We start from the raw sequence: 25,329 nt of genomic DNA on the forward strand, positions 1-25,329 counted from the left end.
ATCGAAATGCTAACCTTTTGGTTATATTTTAACATAAATTATATTAAAGGGAATATAATAGTGTTGTTAATTTTCCGGAAAAATAAAATGCAAATTGGAAAAATAAAAAATTGAAGCATAAATTTCTTTTTAAGGATTTTTAATATTTTTAACTTTTTATCGATATGAAATGTCTAATATCATTAAACATACTACAAAACATTAATAGCGTTACACTGTTAATCAGTTTAAACTAGTCTAGAGGTTTAATTTTACTTTCAGATTCGAAAAAATTAGGCGAAAATGCTGCTGTATTTAAATTTGCAAACAATATAGAGACTAATCATGGAATGAAAACTATTTTTTATTTTTTTCGGAAAAATACGGAAAATTTTCCGTAAAAAAAGCCTGGGTCATTTACCGGAAAATTTTCCGACTTACAACACTAGAATATATTTTCCGCGGAAAATTTTCCGACTTAGACTTACAAAACTATTTTAACATATATTATAATAAAGGGAATATAACTTGCAAGGCAATCTTTATGGAAGATCACTTCAATTTCTCAAGTTACCCTGTACAGTGGCGCCAACATTTCTAAAGCCCAAGTCAAGAGCGGCCAGACCTGCAAACGAGAGGGGGGGGGGGGGCGAGGAAATACGTCACTGGCGTGTGCTTCAATCAAGTCGCAAGACGTCAGTTTTAGGGAACCAATGAAATGCCTGGCTGAATTGATTTTGTTTAGGTGGAGGAGCTTAGAGCCATATAGCCTAGTCTTTATCCCTAACGTAAATACATTCTGGGTCAAATACACTCTTAAAAAAAGGTGTATTTTCTTGTCCCATATTTAACACCTTAACAGGTTTATAAAGGATGTTATTCTACACATTAAAAAGCAGTTTTCCTGCTAGGGTGTTTATTTACACTGTTTGGGATGCTTAGGTCCTCCGTTTTGGTTACTTTGTTATACTTTGTGGTATAAACCTATTCTCTTCAGGGTACAAGACTACTCCTTTTAGGGTACCAAACGACTCCCTTCAGGGTGCTACAATACTCCCTTTAAAGTGTTAAAATACTCCTTTTAGGGTACTAAACTACTGCCTTAAGGGAGCTACACCCTTACGAGGTGTTAAATCACTCAATTTACGGGGTAATATAACACCCTTTATACACCTTTTCAAGTTTTTAATTTGGGACAATAAAAATCCCTTTAGATCGTTTAAATTAACATTAAAGAGTGTTTTTTTTACAGATATTACACCCTTAATATACCATTAAAACACCCTTTTTTTAAGAGTGTACAATACGTGTGTGTGGTTCGATTTATGTTTTTACAAGTTTTGTGTGACTTAACCTGACCATTAACAGATCTTAGTTAGATCTTTTGCAATTTAGGACCTTAGTTACGTTCAACTCTTTTACAACTTTTATGAAACGCAGTCGTTTGAAAAATTTGAATTTTTTTTTTTTTGACATCCACACATCGGTGTCGACCCAAGGCCTTAGACACCAGCACACAATAACTGATTAAGCAGGGCGAGATATGTGTAACGGCCACGCCAACGGGGGGATACGTGGGGACAGGGGTGGGGACACCCGTGGCGGAAGTATTCCGACCACCCGTTGGGGGATTGGTGGTAGGCCTCACACGGCCATCCACAAACTCTGCCTCCCGGACGCCTGGGATTACAGGAGTGAGCCACTACTCCCGGCGAAAAATTTGAAATTAGGGATGTTTTATTATTAATAGACCCCTACGCCGCGAAGTAGGTACCGGCGCGCCACCGCCGCCGATGTTTTCTAATCGCTCCGCCAACCAGTTGTTTAACAGGGTTACCAGATTTCCCGTTGATATCAGTCTCTTTATAAATATTTAATTTTTGTTCCATGGTAAATTATTTAAAATATGTAAATATTTTAAAAAGAACCGCTACTTCGTGGAGTTTTTAAAAACTTAATTTATTTAAAATTTGGGAGCTTTTGGACCACGGTCCTTCGTCAGCTAAGCGTCGAATAATAATAATTTACAATAAGAACATCGTTGTTGAAAAATTACACATTTTTTACCCCTATTATTTTTTAGGATTTATCATTATATTATTACTTTTTTAATTTAAACCCCCCCATCCCATTATGTTTACGGTCCCTGTATCCAAATTTAATTCCCCCCTATCTTATATATAGATAGATCACGTGTTTTTCTTCAGTTTTTACATGTACTATCAGTCTCTTTGCAGCTTAAACAAAAATGTAGTTCTTTTTTTAGCATATTTCAATTATTACTTTGCTAGTGTCGTTAAATTTTGGTTCAACGCCGCCACCGATGAAAAATCAGCGGATCGCCGCCGGTCAAACTTTTGTCTAGTTTTATACTTGCAAATAATTTATTCAAACCTAATTCGAATTGTAAAAATAATATTTACAACAATAGAAACACAAATTAACAACAGACAGTAAAATATAAATGAACACACTGTACATAAACGTTGTACGGGGGGAGGGGCGGAGAATCGAGAATTTAACCGTTTAATGTTTCTTTTGGAGGAGGGATAAAATGTGCCGAATGTTTTAATGGTCCCTGTAAATGATACTTCGCTGTCCGGGTTTGAAGTATGAAGCGAAAGACGTCGTTATGGGTTTTACTAAAAATTTTCATTTCATATTTTACATTTACTATTATTATTATATAAATTTCAAATATTAATGATTTTTCGATCTGACAAAATTGTGGCCTACCACGAAGAACGCATTGAAGCAGGCAATCGCTTGTTTAGAAAAAGTTTTCAATATATCTATCATATCGATCGATCCAATTTTAACGACGGTCGAAGAGTGATATGTTTAACTGCTAATGCGAAAAGGTACTTAGCTAAACGATCGAGAAGAGTATTAAATTAAAATAAATATAACTTAGTTATTAAAATATACAAATTACAATTTTAAACAGTTTTTATTGCACAAAGATGGCCTAAAGTCGATTGTTTTAATTGTTTTTAACATTGTACAATAAGTACCGTTGTTTTTAAAGATTGAAATTTGTATATAAAAGTAAAACATTTATACGAGGTCATCTATTTTGTAAATAAAAAAATTCTACAGTCTATACATAAATGTTTTATTTAAGTTTTTCCAAAAGTGTAAAAGGATTAAGCCAATAACTATAATGATAATATTAACAAGTTAAGCCAGCAACAGAAAACGCGCAGAGGAAATTTGTAGGAAGTGCACACAAAAGTTTTCGGGCCCTGTATTAACCTCTCTAATATATCATTTGATGTATTGTAAATATTTTCGCAAAAAAATAGTCAATCACTTTGAAACACATCATTTATACATGTATAATAATTATAATTATATTATATTATTTTTATTCTTTTTTGAAGTGTAAGACTAACTAATTATAATTATATTATATTATATTATATTATAAATATTATAATTATACTATATTATAATTATATTATAATTATACTATATTATAATTATATTATAATTATACTATATTATAATTATATTATATTATAATTATAATTCAATTCAATTCAAATTTTGTTTATTCTGTTTAAAAACATGTTGGTTACACTTTTAAAATTTATACAGTGGTTAAGTTTCTTATATTATTTTTTATATTGTTACAGAAAATAGCACAAATGTTTTACATATTTGTCATGTTTTTAAGTTAAAAGTTTAAACAAAATTGAGCAATTCGGTTAAGTATTAATGTCAATTTATTTCTTATAATTATAATTATATTATATTATAATTATTGCATTATTACTTAATAAGTATTGCAACAAAAATCATGACGTTATTAAGATTATTTTATCTAATATTTCGCATTAAAAACCATATATCGATAAATAAGCCTTTCTGTGAAATAAGCTACGCTTGCTGAGCTTCTTTTTAAGTAGCTCATTATAAAAACGTTGTTTATGCTTAAAAACAGGGTGCCTCGTCGAATTAACTCTTATATCCAGGACGTTTCGTAGTAAAACGTCATCGATACGTCACCCGTGACGCAGCAGCAACATAAAAACCAGAAGGCCAATGTTACTTTATAAAAAAGAATATTAGCAACAGTCGAGGCAGTCTCCGGACTAAAATTATCTCCTTAATCATCACTCTTCAACTTGGCCCAAGCCACAGAATGGCCAACCATTATGTCCTCAGTTGCCTAAATAAGTTCTCTATATAGTTTTAAAAATTGGGCATTATCGATTAACACACTAAATTACAATTTACCTCCAAACATGTGCAAACTTTTAATAGTACCTTCGACGATGAAATCGTGAGTCAGCCTAACAAAATTCAAAGCTACAAACTCAACCGCTGCTCTGGCTGGCAGGGATAAACTATTAAAATCGAATTGACTATAATATCCCTTCCAGCGTATCATCTAACAGCTCTCGGATCAGTGACTCCTCATAAGTACCCCTCTGTTCGGACATCGTTCCCTGAAATAACCGTAGAAGGTCTCTGTTTACCGTACGTACCGCGTGGGGCCGCTATTAACGTAACGTACGGTACGGTACGTAGTCAGCGGCATATGCGGAGGGCGGGAAACACGGGTGATTATCGCGGTGGGAAATCAACCAAGCGGCTCCGATAATTGTCAAAACAAACACAAATGTTAAAAGAACATAGTGAGTTCGTTATCTAATCGTGACAGACGATTATTCGTCAATGGTGTCTGCAGCGACATCTGTACTCCAGATTATAGTATGACATCATGGACGATGGTTCGGATGCGATTATTTGGCCATTAAAAAAAACTCTACTTCGTAATTATGAACGAATGAATTAAAATTGAATATGGCACTTTTAAAAATAAAATAGGATGTGGCTTAATACAAAATGATAGAAAATGCGTGGCTTCATGTAAAATGATAGAAAAGACGTGGCTTAATACAAAATGATAGAAAAGGCGGGGCTTAATATGAAATGATTGAAATGTCGTCACTTCATGTAAAATGATAGAAAAGACGAGGCTTAATACAAAATTATTGAAATGGCATGGCTTCATGTAAAACTATGGAAAAGGCGTGGCTTAATACAAAATGATTGAAATGGCGTGTCTTCATGTAAAATGATAGAAAACACGTGGCTTAATACAAAATGATTGAAATGACGTGGCTTAAAACAAAATGATAGAAAAGACGGGCTTAATACAAAATGATTGAAATGGCGTGACTTAATACAAAGTGATAGAAAAGGCGTGGCTTAATACAAAATGATAGAAAAGGCGTGGCTTAATACAAAATGATTGAAATGGCGTGTCTTCATGTAAAATGATCGAAAAGACGTGGCTTAATACCAAATGATTGAAATGACGTGGCTTAAAACGAAATGATAGAAAAGACGTGGCTTAATACAAAATGATAGAAAAGGCGTGGCTTAATACAAAATGATAGAAAAGACGTGGCTTAATACAAAATGATTGAAATGACGTGGCTTAAAACAAAATGATAGAAAAGACGTGGCTTAATACAAAATGATAGAAAAGGCGTGGCTTAATACAAAATGATAGAAAAGGCGTGGCTTAATACAAAATGATTGAAATGGCGTGTCTTCATGTAAAATTATAGAAAAGACGTGGCTTAATACAAAATGATTGAAATGGCGTGGCTTAATACAAAGTGATAGAAAAAGCGTGGCTTAATACAAAATTATAGAAAAGGCATGGCTTAATACAAAATGATTGAAATGGCGTGTCTTCATGTAAAATGATAGAAAAGACGTGGCTTAATACAAAATGATTGAAATGACGTGGCTTAAAACAAAATGATAGAAAAGACGTGGCTTAATACAAAATGATAGAAAAGGCGTGGCTTAATACAAAATGATAGAAAAGGCGTGGCTTAACACAAAATGATTGAAATGGCGTGGCTTCATGTAAAATGATTGAAATGGCGTGTCTTCATCTAAAATGATAGAAAACACGTGGCTTAATACAAAATGATTGAAATGGCGTGGCTTCATGTAAAATTATAGAAAAGACGTGGCTTAATTCACAATTATAGAAAAGACGTGGCTTAATACAAAATGATAGAAAATGCGTGGCTTAGTACAAAATGATTGAATGACGTGGCTTCATGTAAAATGATAGAAAAGACGCTGCTTAATACAAAATGATAGAAAAGGCGTAGCTTAATTCACAATTATAGAAAAGACGTGGCTTAATACAAAATGATAGAAAATGCGTGGCTTAGTACAAAATGATTGAATGACGTGGCTTCATGTAAAATGATAGAAAAGACGCTGCTTAATACAAAATGATAGAAAAGGCGTGGCTTAATACAAAATGATAGAAAAGGCGTGGCTTAATACAAAATGATAGACAAGGCGTGGCTTCATACAAAATGATAGAAAAGGCGTGGCTTAATACAAAATGATAGAAAAGGCGTGGCTTAATACAAAATGATAGACAAGGCGTGGCTTAACACAAAATGATTGAAATGGCGTGGCTTCATGTAAAATGATTGAAATGGCGTGTCTTCATCTAAAATGATAGAAAACACGTGGCTTAATACAAAATGATAGAAATGGCGTGACTTCATGTAAAATTATAGAAAAGACGTGGCTTAATTCACAATTATAGAAAAGACGTGGCTTTATACAAAATGATAGAAAAGGCGTGGCTTAGTACAAAATGATTGAATGACGTGGCTTCATGTAAAATGATAGAAAAGACGCGGCTTAATACAAAATGATAGAAAAGGCGTGGCTTAATACTAATAAAGAAACTGATGTAAACAATGTGATATCGAAATTAATCTTGGTGATCTAGACCTTCATATTTTAAATTAAATATAAATATAAAATAAATATTATATATATAAATTGATGATGGTCATAAATATTTCTTTCGTTGTGTCTTATTTTCTTCAATTCCTGGGATGAATTGTTTTTCATTAACCTTAATAGAAGTTAGAATAAATTTTAATTAAAACAGTGTAACATTTTAGGAAGATCCAGGCCATTGTCGAATAATGACCCAGACCATTTATAATTTTAAAGAAGTTAAGCCACAAAGGCCACCTCGACGAAACGTCGCCAAAGCACTACGAGAGCCCAGACCTTCCCGTTCATCATTTCGATTACTTAACCTCTCTTTCTTTATCGTGTACGTAAAATCTGCGTATGAAAAACAAAGAAGTTAAGATTGTAAAATAAATCTACAGATTACGTCAAGAAAATGACTGTATTTCGTGCCATATCCTAAGCCTAATATGTCTAAAGGTGGACCCGGTTAGTCTTAGCGAATGCCTTTAAGAAAGCCCGTATTCTAAACGTATTTCGCGGACGTATTTTGTAGGTGGCGCGGCTCTCTATTAAATAAGTAAATGAAAAAGATAGGTCTCGGATGGCACCATAAATAACGTGGATATGAATCTCCGGCCTTTGCAGGAGACGAGGACAGTCACGCTCCACAGCGCCGACTGTTTAGACCCGCAAGAAACTGCGGACTTCATTTTTTTAAAAATTTTCTTCCCCAGCCCTCTTTTATTTTGAATAATTAAAAATCTCTTGTCGAAAAATGCGCTTTAGGATGCCGGCTGTTTCAATTTCCTCTTCTCGTTGAAAAAATGTCTGCTTTTTTGTTGGCCTTCGGGTTGGACAAAAAAGCTTTTAATTTTAATGAGTTTCCCCCAGATGTATTCCTCCGGTTTTTCTTTTTTTTAAATATTCTTTTGTATCCGTATATGGAAAAAGTTTAATTGCTAGGAGTATTTTTCGTTTTCGTTATCGTAAATGTAAATTATTACGATAACTTTGAGCTTGGCGATTAGTTTGGAATGTTTGTAATTGTTATTACTTTTATTATACTGCGGTTAGACATTTTTTAAATAGTAAATGTACTTTGTTTTACTCGGGTAGATTTAAAATTAAATACAACGTTAACCTTGTTTTAAATTTAGTTCTTATCAATTTGAAAATTTTTATCTTGATTTTAAATATAGTTTCTACAACTTTTGTTAAATTTATTATTTAGGGATGTATTGAAAAGCTAGATCGTTTATATTTTTAAAATATACCGTTTTATTTTCTCAAAATAATTTTTTTTTGGATTTTCAAAATATATCGTTTGAGTATTTTCAATATATATCGTTTGAGTACTTTCAAATATATCATTTGTGTATTTTAAAAATATAACGTTTTTGAATTTAAAAATATAACGTTTTTGAATTTCAAAATAATATCTTTTTTGAATTTCAAAATAATATCTTTTTTGAATTTTCAATTTTTTTTTGTATTTTCGTAATACCCCGTTTTTTTCCATTTTTCAAAATATATCCTTTTTGTATTTTCAAAATACATCGTTTTGTATTTTCAAAATATATAGATTTGTTATATTCAAAATTATATATTTTTTGTATTTTAAAAATTATCGCGGTTTTTTAAATTTTCAAAATTGGTTCAGAGCGCATTTCCAATTTAAACCCTTAAATATTTTATAAAAATTATTTAAAAGGGGCGTTACAAGCCATTGTTCTTAATACTTATATCGACTTATAGATTATGGTTTTTTATGTTAATATGACAGTTTCCAAACTTCTAAGCACGTCACAACTTTAATTTTTTAATTCGCTTATTTTGCAGCCGAAACGTGAATAGGTGTTTCTATAAAATTCGGGAGGTCACGTGTAAATGTTTTTTCTACGTCACTATCTTAAGTTATTGTAGATAGAGAGCGTGCGAAAGGCGCGTGCCAATAAAGCACTAAAAAGCTTAAGCTCGTGACGCGGGAAAAAACATTTTATACATTTAATTTTTTTATTGATTTATTTTATAGTAACACCAAGAATGTATTTATTTATATTTAGGAAGAATGATTATGTTGCGACAATCGCCGGGCACGTTGAACGCCTTTCCCCCGTCTCGCGCGGGGGGGGGGGGGGAGACAAAACGTCACCGGCGTTTGATTACCATCGCGTTAGGTGACATAAATTTTAAGCAGCCAATGAAATACCGGGACTATTCGTTTTATTTTAAGCGGAGGAGCGTACTGGGGGAACCAACGGGTGGATTGAGAGAAAGGCTAAAAAACGTCTCGACATAAACATTCTCCCTAGGTATAAATAAATACATTCTTGGTAACACCTATTAATTAAAAGACGAAGTTTCTTACTCGCCTCTGGCTATTGGAAATTAATTTGAGCGTTACTCTATCAAAGCAGCGCGATATTGAGGGGGTCCATTCCCCATCTGGTGGCACAAAACGATACTAAACAATCAGAGAGTCCCTTTAGATTCTTAATAAATAAAAATATGATTTTAGCTATGGTAATGGTTAGTGAACCATCTGCTAAACGCGATACAGCGTCATTACAGCGGAGTAAACAGAGTGTGACTGTACATTAATTAACGATATCTCGGGCTATGCTTGTAGCCCAAAAGAAATACATTAAATTCGTTATCCGTTCAAATTTTGTGGAACCAGTGTTATCCGAGTCGAGCGTCTCAGAGCGATTGTGTGTCGCTGAATTATAAGCCTATTTCCCCTTCAATAAAATTCTATCTAGGTACGCGCCCAAAACTATAACGAGAAGAGATACACTCACTTAATGGCAAAACGACATAAATACATTTTCACTCTTTTACCGAATGTATTTATTTATAGCGAAGATACATCTAGGAGCAACAAACACAAGGAGAACGCAGCTAGCCTTTAAACAAATACGAACGGAACAATTATTCATTTTATTTTGCTAATGGCCGTTTAAATTTGGATAATTATCTAATTATTATTATTATTATTATTATTATTATTATTATTATTATTATTATTATTATTATTATTATTATTTAAAACATCTCGTAATAGAAAGGCGGGAGTTAATGAGCCATCTGCAGTAGCTCGAAGGATAATTTTTTTAATTTCCGTCGCACGGCCAACTGTGAACACGAGTTACCGAATCGAAGTTGGCTGTAGTCACGTGATTTTCTCTTCCCATTTTAACAAGTTGGTTAAGACCAAATTTACTTTATAGTTTCGCCTATCCTGAGAGTTTTCTGTTTGATGGTTTTGTAACGAAGCGATTACCCACTTCCGGCACGTGACCTCCGATAAATCGGCCTCGATTAGTTGCTGTAAGGTGCTATCACTGCCAACTTTGATGACGCGTTGTTGCGCGAACATCCCATCATCAAAGTTGGTCGTGATCTTATTTTTATTTGGTTACCATGGTACTGACTACGCGCTAGGCAGTTATTTCGATTCTAGGGTACGAGGTCTGTTTATACTTAAATGGCCAGTTCTGTAGCTTGGATGAATGAAACACAGGGATATTCCACAGCAGCAAAACGAGGAAAGATTGCTATGAAACCTCTATTGGTGAAATCGACGCCCAAACGGAAATGGCTAAAGCGCATATGTGCTCTATCTAATTAGAGAAATAAAAATTGTCAGAAAATGTCGCAATAAATATACTATAAGTTAAAGTAAAATTTATTAAGTAATAACAGAAGTAAATGAACCGAAGTTATTGAATCGGAGGGCGTTTTCCTTATGAAAATGATGATAAAATCGAGTCAAATAAAAGTTAATTTCCAACCCCGTCTTTTGACGTGATAAATTGCACTTGGGAATTGTTGGTATAGCTCATTGAATTGGGAATAATACTGCTAGAATTACAATTACGATTTCGGTTGCCATGGTTACGCGGGACCTGTTCTGATAAGACTGTACGAAATTCATCTTTATAATTAGGTGGTAGCGCCATCTATATTTTGTAAAGTTATATAGCTAAAAATAAATAATTAATAGCTAACTCACCGTAACTTGAGTCAAAAAGGATCGTGTTGCCAGAATAAAATTATTTTTAAACAACTTCAAAGGTTTGTTTGTTACGAGAAAACATACATTTCAATTTCGCATCAGATTCGCGAAAAAGTTCAATTGCAATATAGTTGCCACCACTAGAGACAGATGCCGCCACGGTAAAACGATAAAGTTGATAATGTCTCCTTGTTGAACGAAATTGGTCCCGCACCAGCCAGATTTAGTTGTACCTCTATTTATTCCCAACTCAATGGTATAGCTATTTCTATGTATAAAAAATGGTTTCATAAAAACAAAAACGTTTTTTTTGGCCTAGGAGCGCGCAAAATTTCAAATTCGAGGTAAAACGTAACTTCATAAGGAAAACGCCTCCAACATGGGGAGTATAGCAGTCTGATAACTTCGGTTCATTTACTTCTGGTAATAAGTCCTACTACTTTAGTATGGAGTAGTGATAAAACAAAACAGTGGTGGCTCCAGGATTTTCGATGTGTATTTATTTAGTCTCATTTTTGGTGTGGGTATAGATATTTTTTTTTCAAAAGTGGGGTCCCATTTTCAACTTTCATAAATATTACTGAAGCTTCTTGAAATCTTAGCCTACCCTTGGCGTCACCTCTGAAATCAAACAGCAGGCAATCCAAGAACTGTAGAATTTGAACCTCAAACCAATGTTATCCTACTAAATAACCCATAAAAAATAAGGCGCATTGGCATAAGCTATTCGACAATCTGAACTATTTTTAATAAGATAAAATTCTGGTTTCGTGTTTGAGAAAAGGGATTTAAACTTAGTGCCTTATTGCTTCGAGGCGTCAAAATACGAGTTTTACAGTGAAGAAGAACCACGGAGGAATTGAGCTTTTGGGGGATCGCGTATTAGACTCAAAGTGAAAGGGACCTTAAACACGTCGCCTTGATTCAAATTAAAAGGGAAAATTTCTGAAACCATTAGGAATAATTTAATGGGAAAACGGACGCGAAGAGAAAAATTTTCAGGGGACCGGGCTTCTCTGGCGAGGCTTAAGAGTCTATTGAAAATGGAAAGGAAATGGAAATGGAAATGCCCAGGTCCATCTCGTAATTGACAGTTTTTGGGAATGCCCATAGGCGGAACTTGCTCTTGGAATCGTTTCATCATATTTATCTATAGGAAAATGGTCACGATTAAATTGGGTATATTTCAGGCTTAAATTTTTTGTAGGTAAGACTTAAATTTGGTATGTGTTATGCTTAAATCCGTTGTATGTAAGGCTTAATATTGATATGTGAGGTTTAAATTTGGTATGTGTTATGCTTAAATTCGGTATATGTAAGGCTTTATATTGATATATGTGAGGCTTAAATTTGGTATGTGTTATGCGTAAATACGTTATATGTAAGGCTTAATATTGATATATGTGAGGCTTAAATTTGGTATGTGTTATGCTTAAATACGTTATATGTAAGGCTTAATATTGATATATGTTAGGTTTAAATTTGGTATGTGTTATGCTTAAATTCGGTATATGTAAGACTTAAGTTTGGTATAAGTAAGGTTTAAATTTGGTATGTGTATATATGCTTAAATCCGGTATACGTAAGGTTTAACTTTGGTATATAAATCTTATATTAGCTATATGTTAAATCCGATATATACAATTAATATGATATTGTAATTGAATATAGAATACTAAATTAAAAAAACATACTACATATATACGTATATATATAATTACCTAAATTAATATTAAATATCAAATTTAATCAGTTTCCAGTATAAAATTTAGATGTTTTATTTAAATTTAAATAATGGTCTATTCTCTTATTTAGTATTTGAAATAAAATTGATTTTTGTAGTATTGTTGCATTAACTTTGGGTAAATTTGAAAACGTTAAAATCTTGCCCTTCAGTATAAAAATTAGGTAATGCCAACTATTAAAGTGACCACGTTTATTTCTATATAATGGATGACAAAAATGCGACAGTAAAGGCAGAATTTCTTGGTCGCTTTGGATATTTAAATTGTTGAAGCGAAACGAAACAGAACTCCCCCTAGTGGCCACTACCATCACTTCTCGGACTCTCCTCTCGGACAGTTTTCATATACAATAATATACACCAAGATATATTCGTAGTTTTTCTCTCGCATCAGGCAGGAGTAGAAACTAATTTGGCGAGCTAGTTCAGTAAGAACTGGGTATTATTGTTAGTGTCCGTGAATTTAGCAGAAAATTTCATCAAGTTTCAAATTTGTAAATCTTTTTAACACGATGCCAATATTTTCGTTGGCCTACATAGTTTTCTACAAAATAATGTGACGAAAAATTTACTCGCAATGCTTAGAGTAGAAACTAAATCGAATTATCACCTGCTAACTCTCTTAAGGACTAGTTTTTAAGGAAATTACTGATGAGCTCCAAATAGTGAGAAACTGGTCAACCGCTGGAAATTCTGGCTATTTTAATTTAATTTTAATTTGTTTTGGACTCGAAGATAAATTTGGTCCGAGTTTCGCGTTTTAATTTTATTCTCGAAGACCTATTGGTCAGTGTATTCCGTAAGTTTTAAAATTACTATAAATTTGTGAGGTTTATTTTGCCCCTTTTTTATTATGGACTTTTCTACCTTTTCGCGTAATTCAACTACTAGGTGGTTTTTATTACTTAACTAGGAAAATCTCAAACTGTTCTAATAGATTTTGCGGTTTTCGTTTACGTGTCACGATTTTTCGGTGGATTTCAATAAATTTTGCACAAAATTTCCGTGATTGCCTACTTTTTATATTATTGATTACTTGAGTTATTACTTCCTCCATCGATTAACACAGAGGGAATTAGAGGTCGGCGTTCGATTAACTTTTATCCATGGATAAAATAAGTTCGGCGATATTTAAATAATATTTATTTAAATAACCAATATTTGAATAATAATTGTAAAATGTTTAAAGAATCGAAAGTGGATAAGCCTATTATTTAAACAAAACAAACAATTATTTAAATAAATACCATTTTAATTCAAATAAATGCTTGGTTGCGTAAAAATCATAATTAAATAAGTTAAAATGATATTCTTTTTACCAACTTTTGTTAAATAAATAGGAAATTTTGTGGATAATGAATAAACAATTCCGAGCACTAGAGGGAATCACACAATCAAAGCTAAAAAAGAAAATTACAAACTCACAATAAGAAAATTCATAGTATAAAGGTCATTTTGTTTGGACAAGTGTTTTTTTACGAAACCTATTTAAGGTAGAAATTCTAAATTTGTTTATGGTTAAGTTAATACATCGGGGACATTGATTGGTGAAATTTCATCGTTTTCTGAAAATAGTTTCACTTCTTTAGAAAAATTATTTTTTCACCACTAGGTGCTAGATCAATTTTGTCAATTGAGAATTTGTAAAGCAGCATCTGCAATCTACGAATACCTTTGGTTCGATGGAAATAGACCTATTTTTCACTGAAAACTTGTAAAATTGACATGTTGGGCAAGCACTTTATTACGAGAGCATTTATAATAATAATCAGCTAGACTAATCACCCTACGTCATCAAGCGACTTTTAAAGCCATTAATTCAGGTGGCCGGGTTACAATGCGTATTAGGGTGAGAACACAGTTTTTGTCGCATCCCTCGTAGAGTGCATAATTAGGTGGCTGTAAAAAGCGTGTTTAGGAAATTATTCGCAAATATAGGTACCATCCATACAGAGCTACGCTTCACCAAGGACGGGGATTGTCAAAGACTTTACGACTTCTGTAACTGGCTGCTCAATGCGGTGATCCCCAATTTACGAGCCATGGTTTTTTTTCTAGAGATGGATCTTTCAACCATCAAAATAATCACCTATCGCAAGACGAATACCCTCACTGGGGATTCGAACATCCTCACCAAGTTCAGTTCCAGCGCTTATATGTTTGGGTTGGACTCTTAGGAAATCTTTTCATTGGTCCAGTGTTCTTGACTCAAAATTCCAACTACAAGAACTATTTACGTTTTTTACAAAACGAGTTTGCAGATGCAACCTTCCTATGGCTTAAAGGCGCCGAATTTGGTTTCATCAAGAAGGCACCCCACCGCGTTATCACAGAGAGATGACTGAATTACTGAACAACGAGGTTCCTCACAGATGGATTGGTAGAAATGGTCCAGTTCTTTGGCTTGCAAGGTCTCCCGATCTGACATTTACATTTTATTGAAACTAGTCCAGGTATTCCTTAATTGGAGGTTTTCGTCGATTCCTCATAATAAGTGAATGAGTGCGTATCTTTGCTCTCTCTTTCCCGGAGCAAACAAGTTTATTTTTGATTGCCCAATTTGTCATCTTATTCAGTGAAACATAAGCCTTTTTTGTGACGGGTGGGACAATTCAGTCCGCTGGTCCATATGATTAATCAGGTGTGAGATATGTGTTGCGGCCACGCCAACGGGGGGATATTTAGGGATAGGGACGGGACACCCGTGGCGGAAGTATGACAACCACCCGTTGGGGGATTAGTGGTAGTCCTCACTAGGCGATCCACAAATTCTGCCTCCCAGATGCGAGGGATTACAGGAGTACGCCACTGCTCCCGGCATATAGGTATTTTTCCATCGAACCAAAGCCCAAGGGTATTCGTATATTGTAGATAATGCTCTATAAAATCTCAATTGACCAAATTGATCTAGCACCTAGACTCCAAGAGGTAAAAATATTATTTTTCTAAAAGTGTGAAAATATTTTCAGAAGAAAATTCAACCATCAATGTCCCCCGGTGTATTTACTCAACCATAAAAATTTCAAATTTCTACCTTAAACCGTTTTCGTAAAAAATCACTTGTCCAAACAAAAACTCGTCCTGTATAACCAATGAGTGCATTTATTTCATATAAAATGTTTATGGTAAGACGATCAGCGAACTTGGTTGAATTTAGTCCCGGTACGAGTGGGAGGGGAGGAAAACACTTCGGAACATTGATGAAGGAACGTGGCCTAAAATTTGGAAGACTCGGTTACACTAGCGCCATCTACCCGCCAGCGCACCGTACTACAAAAATAAATACGAATATTATTCATTTCTTGGCGGATCCGCCGTATGCCGGAGTCTTTAAAATCGCCCAAAAGAAATAATTCCTTCGTAATCGTGAAAATTCGATTAATAATTACTTAGATTTACATTTTATAGTTTTCCTAAAGATCTTTCAATGTAATTATTACTAATTTCGTTGTTAAATCGTTTTTTTACTATTTTCATTCAACTAATACAACTAAGCCTTGGTGTTCCAATTTCCGAATCCAAATATCCTTTAATTTAACTAGAGCTTCATTATATCATAAATTAAAAATTCTTTATTATATGATTATAATTACTGGAAACCTTAATTAACACAAATTAAATTATATGTTTGAAAGCAAAATTATTTACGGTAATTAATAGAAATATTTATATTTCTTTAAAATATGTAATACAAGAATGATATGAAATGAATCAGAAATAAACCAAACCCTTTCGTTCTTAGACATAAAAAAATAAATTAAAAGTGAAAAAAATAATTTCCAACTTTCGATATATCAAAAACCTACACACTCTAAAAATTATTTAAACTACAAGTCATCCCACCCAAATATCATAAAATTAAGCATTCTAAAAAGTCTATAACAGAAAATTGAAACAATATCAGATAACCCCATAAAAGATAAAGAAATATATTCAAAACAATTAGAAAAATGTGACTACCCAAAAAATCTAATCGAAGATATTTTTAATTCACACATAATAAAACAACCTAAAATACCTAAAAATTATGAAAACATGCCAATCCTCCCATATGTAAAAGGAATAACAGAAAAAAAACAAATAGGCAATTAAAAAATATAAATATAAATTTAAAAAGTAAAAAATCAGAAACAATACAGACAATCCTTATAAAGAATAAACCTAAATTAGATAAAAATAACGAAACCGGTATTATATATAAATTAACTTGCGAATGTAAAAATTTTACATAGGCCAAACTAAAAGAAAGTTTAAAATAAGAAAGCGTGAACATAAAAATGTATAAAGATGGGAGACAAATATAATGGAATTGCAAACTATATGGCCGACAAAAGGGCATAATATGGATTTTGATAACGGTGATATTGTTTTTAAAGAACAACATTATTTTAAAAGATATTTTAAAGAGGCAGTAGCAATTAAAATTATGAGAGAATTAAATTTAGACAAGGGTAAAATCTGTATTAAAAATTGGGGAGACCTAAAAATGAAATCGTAAAAAACTTGTTGTATGAGAGATGTTAATCTTTGTAACGATATATAAAAAATTCCACAAATTGTAATTCAATCTGTAAATTATTCAGAACAAAATACCGCTTGACGAGGGGTCTCGAAACCGAAAGCTCCGGTAAACGTGTAAATAAAATTTAACTGTTTTTAATAAAAATAAAAATACCATGAAGTGTCAGTCATTTATTAAATTAAGAATGATAAATTTATATATTTTAAAATACAAAATACTGTGCTGCTTTTAAATATAAAACAATGCCACTTCTTACAAATGTAAAAATTTAAGTTTTCTAATCCTTCTCTCATTTCTGTCAGACTTGCAGTCCTTTTTTCTCATAGCAGCTTTTGTTGCAGCGTGCTCTTCATTATATGAAACAAGTGAACGATGAATTGCGCATTTTTCAAAAAATGTCGGGCTTTTGATTTGGTCTCTTCGCACATTAAATTTGGCATTGGCATTATTTTTAATTTATAATCCAGTTTTTCCATCAAGTTGGTTTTATGCATTTTTCGATTAAAGAGCTGCTCAAAATATCTATTAAATTATTCAAATTTCATGATTGCATCTGCAAATTCTGTAGCTGGCATTTTGAGATTTCCACATTGTTTCTCAGAATCATTTAAAATTATAAGCATCTCGTGGTCACTTTAATAAAATAATAATAATAATAATAATAATAATAATAATCAGCTAGGCTAATACCCAAGGCACCACCTTAGGCCCAAGTCATATAGCGACTTTTAATGCCTTAAACAGGGTTACAATGCGTAGGAGGGTGGTGGCAAGCCCTTCCATTTTAGTGGTTTTTTCACCATTAATATTTTACAGTTTTCACAATTTTGATGCATCTCAATCATTTTTTCCCAGCAAACATTAGTTGACACATTTTTGTGAGCAAGTGGAAGGTATTCAACTGACGGAGGTGGTTTAACTTCACTAAACTGATCACAAAAAATAATTTCTTGATCTTGCACTGAACTTGACAAAGGGTTTTTCAAATGAGTACCCATCAGTTCAGTTAACTTGACTACATATTGCTCATCTACATCCTTCCAATTTGATGTGTCAGATTTTGAAAGACATTATGAACACATAAGTTTACGGAAAGTGAACCTAAATTGTTGACATGTTGGGTTTTCGTTGCTTCCAATCAACCATCGTTCTTTGGTAAAAACAGTTTCAAGAACATCTTGGTTGAGGTTTGAGGTCAGGATATATTCTAATTTGTGGTAATCAAAAAGATCAGGACTCAATTGCGGAAGGCAAGAAATCGCAATTCGCCAACCCTTGATTTTCTTTTACGCTATATCAAAGAGCGCGTGGAACATTTTAACAAGTTGAACAAGACGAGTAGCCCTTTTTATAAAGATCTAACGTTCAAAACTGAACTGAACTCCTACGTATCTCGTGACGAAAGCGATACATTAAAACACGTCCGGCAAGCGTAATGACTTTATAGTAAGGCTTATTGTTTAGGGGAAGGAGCTTTCTATTAAAACATGGCATGGATTGCCAACAACGCTCAAAATTGTCTCGACATGAAGCGGAAATTAACAAGTTCTTGATTTTATCAAGTTGAAAAACTAAATCCAACCAACAAAAATAAAGCCAATTCGGTTGTCCAACAATGTTTCGCAACCAGAGCTAGGCTACGTATCTCGGGTATCCGTAGCAAAGCAAATCTAATGTCTCAATTTAGAGACAAATTTTTCCCCACACTGAGAAGTTCCCATTTTGTACGCAGCGCGGAGAATATTGGAAAATTGCGTAGGGTGCTTATTTATTCCATTTGGAGGCGTTCTCGCAAATTGAAAAGAGTGGTGGAATTTGGAAGGGAAAGAAAAGCCCGCCCGCCAGGTGTGCTCAAATAAATTCTGTTTGATGTATTCAGATTTACCTCGAGTGCCATCGACAGTTCCTCCCCCCCCCCCGACAGGTTTTCTTATTTCGAAGGTTTCCATATTTAGCGGAGTTCGTAAAACGCCGGGGAGGTTTTATTATCATCCCGAGTCGTAGCCACTGTCGATGTTCTGCCCAAATATGGACTTTATCCAGCTCTTTCTTACGCCTTATACGGGAAAGGTCATCACATAGATGAGCTTGATATGCCTGATCATAAATATTTTATTATCTCTTGCTACAGAACTTATCTAATATATCTCTTACTACAGAACTTACCTAATATATCTCTTACTAGAGAAGTCATCTAATATATCTCTTACTACAGAACTTATCTAATATATCTCTTACTAGAGAAGTTATCTAATATATCTCTTACTACAGAACTTATCTAATATATCTCTTACTAGAGAAGTTATCTAATATATCTCTTACTACAGAACTTATCTAATATATCTCTTACTAGAGAAGTTATCTAATATATCTCTTACTAGAGGGAGTTATCTAATATATCTCTTACTACAGAACTTATCTAATATATCTCTTACTACAGAACTTATCTAATATATCTCTTACTAGAGGGAGTTATCTAATATATCTCTTACTAGAGGGGGTTATCTAATATATCTCTTACTAGAGGGAGTTATCTAATATATCTCTTACTAGAGGGAGTTATCTAATAAATCTCTTACTAGAGGGAGTTATCTAATATATCTCTTACTAGAGGGAGTTATCTAATATATCTCTTAGTACAGAACTTATCTAATATATCTCTTACTAGAGGGAGTTATCTAATATATCTCTTACTAGAGGGAGTTATCTAATATATCTCTTACTAGAGGGAGTTATCTAATATATCTCTTACTACAGAACTTATCTAATATATCTCTTACTACAGAACTTATCTAATATATCTCTTACTAGAGGGAGTTATCTAATATATCTCTTACTAGAGGGAGTTATCTAATATATCTCTTACTAGAGGGAGTTATCTAATATATCTCTTACTAGAGGGAGTTATCTAATATATCTCTTACTACAGAACTTATCTAATATATCTCTTACTAGAGGGAGTTATCTAATATATCTCTTACTAGAGGGAGTTATCTAATATATCTCTTACTAGAGGGAGTTATCTAATATATCTCTTACTACAGAACTTATCTAAAATATCTCTTACTACAGAACTTATCTAATATATCTCTTACTAGAGGGAGTTATCTAATATATCTCTTACTAGAGGGAGTTATCTAATATATCTCTTACTAGAGGGAGTTATCTAATATATCTCTTACTACAGAACTTATCTAATATATCTCTTACTACAGAACTTATCTAATATATCTCTTACTAGAGGGAGTTATCTAATATATCTCTTACTAGAGGGGGTTATCTAATATATCTCTTACTAGAGGGAGTTATCTAATATATCTCTTACTAGAGGGAGTTATCTAATATATCTCTTACTAGAGGGAGTTATCTAATATATCTCTTACTACAGAACTTATCTAATATATCTCTTACTACAGAACTTATCTAATATATCTCTTACTAGAGGGAGTTATCTAATATATCTCTTACTAGAGGGGGTTATCTAATATATCTCTTACTAGAGGGAGTTATCTAATATATCTCTTACTAGAGGGAGTTATCTAATAAATCTCTTACTAGAGGGAGTTATCTAATATATCTCTTACTAGAGGGAGTTATCTAATATATCTCTTAGTACAGAACTTATCTAATATATCTCTTACTAGAGGGAGTTATCTAATATATCTCTTACTAGAGGGAGTTATCTAATATATCTCTTACTAGAGGGAGTTATCTAATATATCTCTTACTACAGAACTTATCTAATATATCTCTTACTACAGAACTTATCTAATATATCTCTTACTAGAGAAGTTATCTAATATATCTCTTACTAGAGGGAGTTATCTAATATATCTCTTACTAGAGGGAGTTATCTAATATATCTCTTACTAGAGGGAGTTATCTAATATATCTCTTACTAGAGGGAGTTATCTAATATATCTCTTACTACAGAACTTATCTAATATATCTCTTACTAGAGGGAGTTATCTAATATATCTCTTACTAGAGGGAGTTATCTAATATATCTCTTACTAGAGGGAGTTATCTAATATATCTCTTACTACAGAACTTATCTAAAATATCTCTTACTACAGAACTTATCTAATATATCTCTTACTAGAGGGAGTTATCTAATATATCTCTTACTAGAGGGAGTTATCTAATATATCTCTTACTAGAGGGAGTTATCTAATATATCTCTTACTACAGAACTTATCTAATATATCTCTTACTACAGAACTTATCTAATATATCTCTTACTAGAGGGAGTTATCTAATATATCTCTTACTAGAGGGGGTTATCTAATATATCTCTTACTAGAGGGAGTTATCTAATATATCTCTTACTAGAGGGAGTTATCTAATATATCTCTTACTAGAGGGAGTTATCTAATATATCTCTTACTACAGAACTTATCTAAAATATCTCTTACTACAGAACTTATCTAATATATCTCTTACTAGAGGGAGTTATCTAATATATCTCTTACTAGAGGGAGTTATCTAATATATCTCTTACTAGAGGGAGTTATCTAATATATCTCTTACTACAGAACTTATCTAATATATCTCTTACTACAGAACTTATCTAATATATCTCTTACTAGAGGGAGTTATCTAATATATCTCTTACTAGAGGGGGTTATCTAATATATCTCTTACTAGAGGGAGTTATCTAATATATCTCTTACTAGAGGGAGTTATCTAATAAATCTCTTACTAGAGGGAGTTATCTAATATATCTCCTACTAGAGGGAGTTATCTAATATATATCTTACGAGAGAAGATTCTAATATATCTCTTACGAGAGAAGATTCTAATATATCTCTTACGAGATAAGTTGTCTAATATATCTCTTACAAGAGAAGTGTACTAATATATCTCTTACTAGAGAAGTGTACTAATATATCTCTTGCAAGATAAGTTATCTATATCTCTCACTAGATAAGTTATCTAATATATCTCTTACTAGAGGGAGTTATCTAATATATCTTTCAGGAAATGTATCTAATATATCTTTCAGGAAATAAGTATCTAATATATCTTTCAGGAAATGTATCTAATATATCTTTCAGGAAATAAGTATCTAATATATCTTTCAGGAAATAAGTATCTAATATATCTCTCAGGAAATAAGTATCTAATATATCTTTCAGGAAATACGTATCTAATATATCTTTTAAGAAATAAATATCTAACATATCTCTTACTCGATAAGTTATCTAATATATATAGATATATATATTTTATCTCTTGATCCTGCTAATGTTATTGTTTGAAGCATGAACCTACGCCTATTTTTCCAATTTCATTTCGGAATTAGTTAATAATTAGTTCACAAGTATTAAACCAGATGGCTCAACGTATGAAATCGAAATTGGCGTAAATCTCGGACTTTTATCTGTTTGATAACACTGATCTAAATTTGATGGTTTAAATCCGTTACCAAGTCATTTTGTGTCCTGATTCAACATAAATATTACATAAAATTCTTATTTCCAGCCCTTATACGACCTTGTTTCAGTTTTTCAATTTCTAAATTTGACGTATTTTTATTTATTTGGAAGTTATTTCCATTCGCCTATTTGTAGTCATCATATTATCAAATGTATTTCCAATCTCCGAACGTTATTTTCTTATGGTAAAATAAAATACACGGAAATAAAGTAATTCATTTTCATTCGTTTCTGAAATGTTTTGTCGCTTTAGTTTTATGCTGTAATAAAGAGATGAAGTTCCTACCCTCGAACGCGTAGGGAGATCGCGTAGAAATTTCAAAACACGAATGGTTGTTTTTATTTTTTCTGTGAATAACATCCTTTTCACTAAAACTCAAAAAGACAATGAACTTTGAGAGCGGGATTAAAAATCTTCTCAACTCAGTCCCTTTCCTTTAGTATAAATACATTCTTGGTTACATATTTTTAAAAAACAGGGTTGCCATGCTCTTTTAATCACATAAGTGGAAGTCAATGAGGTATACAATACATTTAAAATAAAATTTTCCAAATATTTTTTAACTAACAAATTATGTTAATTTACTTTAATAAAAGTATTTCATACTGAAATCGCCAAGATGTGTACTAAAATTATTAAAGGGGAACGGCCAAGCTTTTCCAAATATGGCCTTATTTCCGTATCAAAAGATTAAGAAGACGTTCAATATACTAACACGTACCTTTTTTGTCTTGAAAAAATAGCTTTTGGCCCAAAAAGTTGAAACGAAAAATAACGCCAGGTGTTTGGGTTTGAATTTTCGCCGCCATCTTAGGGGCTGCCGCCAGCGCCCCTAACCCCGTATGAGCGATTTGCGAACTATCCTAACTTTTAAAATCGTGCAATTTTGGCTTAGGTCTTTTATAACTGGAACGCGCCGCGCGTGCAAAACAATTTTTTTTTGCGTCTTCAGCAGCGCGCGCTTTTCGATTTCCCGAAATTTCTTTATTTTATTAAAACTTAACCACTCAATATTTTTTGATGCGGTTTCCGCCATAAATTTTAGTTTTTAACGGGCTATAGGGCTATCTAACTGCTTAAAGCTTGACCGTTCCCCTTTAAACTTAAATATTTGGCGCTAAAAACCTGGCATTCTTCAAACCTTATTCTTATTTTCTCCATTCTTACGAAACAACTCGTGAATAGACTCTAAATCGAATCTAATAATATTTCTGGTGACCTATATTTCGAGCTGTAACAGCCAAGTTCCTGCCTTTGGCATTTCCAACAGATAAACACTAATTTCATAGACTAAGAAATGCTTATTTCGAGTACAAAGTCTGTTAACTAAATAATAAACAAAGTCGAATGTAATCCTCACCCTGAACACAATTGTATTGCAAGTAGAACACTTTTACAGGCGCAAGTAGGTGAAAAATAGGTCACATTTTCAAAAAGCACATTTTTTCAAAATCAATTTTGATTTTGAAAGAATTGGCCTTTTATTTAAATATTGAGGCTTAACTTGGAAAGTTTGACGCGTGGGGCAATCCTTACTACATGAACGATATTACTTCCGAAACCATTTACTCAGTTTACAATCGTCCAGAAGTAAGTAAAAAACTCTAAGAAATAAAATTGGCGAAAAACTCGATTAAGTTTCAATTACCCGATTCGAAAGAGTTTTTTACTCCCAATAAAATGCGTCAATAAAATAAAGTTGGACGTCTTAAGCCCCGGCACGGGACGTGGGGTCTTTGCCGGTAAGACTGCCGAACTCGGAAGTTAAGAGTTAAAACTGCGCCTTTAAAACCGATGGGAATTCCAGACTTGGCCTTCTAAACAAGTTGATCACGGCCAAAATACATTTTCGGGGATCGTTACTTTAAAGGTTAAAGTTAAACTAAGAAACTGTTTCTATTACCCAGTTCATTTGGCAATGAATATTATTTAAATGCAGATCCAACTCTTATCTTTTACTTAAGTTGAAATTATGGTGAATGGTTGAATATTATAGCAGTTTCATAATGAAAGATATTTAGAGATTTCTGAATTTATTTTGGGTACGTCAAGTTGATAAATATTTCTACAACGATGAAAGATTTCTGACATAGGATACCTTTTGAGTTAGTTGAGTTAAAAAAAAACAAAAAAAACTTCAAGACAAACCGTAGAAACTGGCTGGTGTAATGTGCACGTCTACAAGTCATAAACTTAAAACTTTATTAAAAAATTCCGTTAGTCTTACCTTGTAAACTTCGCCTTGAAGATTTCTCGGCCGAAATACCGCGTATCGGTTTTAAATAAATAAATATATATATGTTATTTCCCCCAAAGGTTGTTGGTATTTTTTACCTCATTGGCGTGGTTTAATGTTAAAACTTAAGTCTTTGCTTAGGAACTGAGCCAATGAATTTCCCTATGAAATTCAAAAGTTTATTCTCATCCCTCTAGATATAACAGCCATTATGCAAAAGGTCAAAATGAACGGTCAGTGGCCATCATCCCCCCATCACAAGAGGGGGGGGGAGAGGAAATACGTCACCAACGTGTGCTTCAATCGCGTTGGAATACGTCAGTTTTAGAGAACCAATCAGACAGGCTGATTTGACTAATACAAAGGAGAAGGAGCTTACTGATAGAGACTGAGAAGAATTGGTAGGCACGCTAATAATTGTCCCAACATAGTTTATGTTTTGTTACAGCTACTGTAATGGATAATTAAACGTATTAGAAAAACGAGTAATACCAGAACTGTTTAAGATATCGCTTACGAGAGGCCATGAAATTGAAACATGAACCGCCGCCAGTTCGACGAAGATTCCATTAGGCGCGAATATGTCATCATTAATAAATAATTTTATCGATGTAATAGCTTTAGAAACT

The sequence above is a fragment of the Leiobunum rupestre genome, chromosome 11, assembly GCF_980474605.1.
Source record: "Leiobunum rupestre chromosome 11, qqLeiRupe1.1.hap1, whole genome shotgun sequence".
NCBI classification, from domain to species: Eukaryota; Metazoa; Arthropoda; class Arachnida; order Opiliones; family Sclerosomatidae; genus Leiobunum; species Leiobunum rupestre.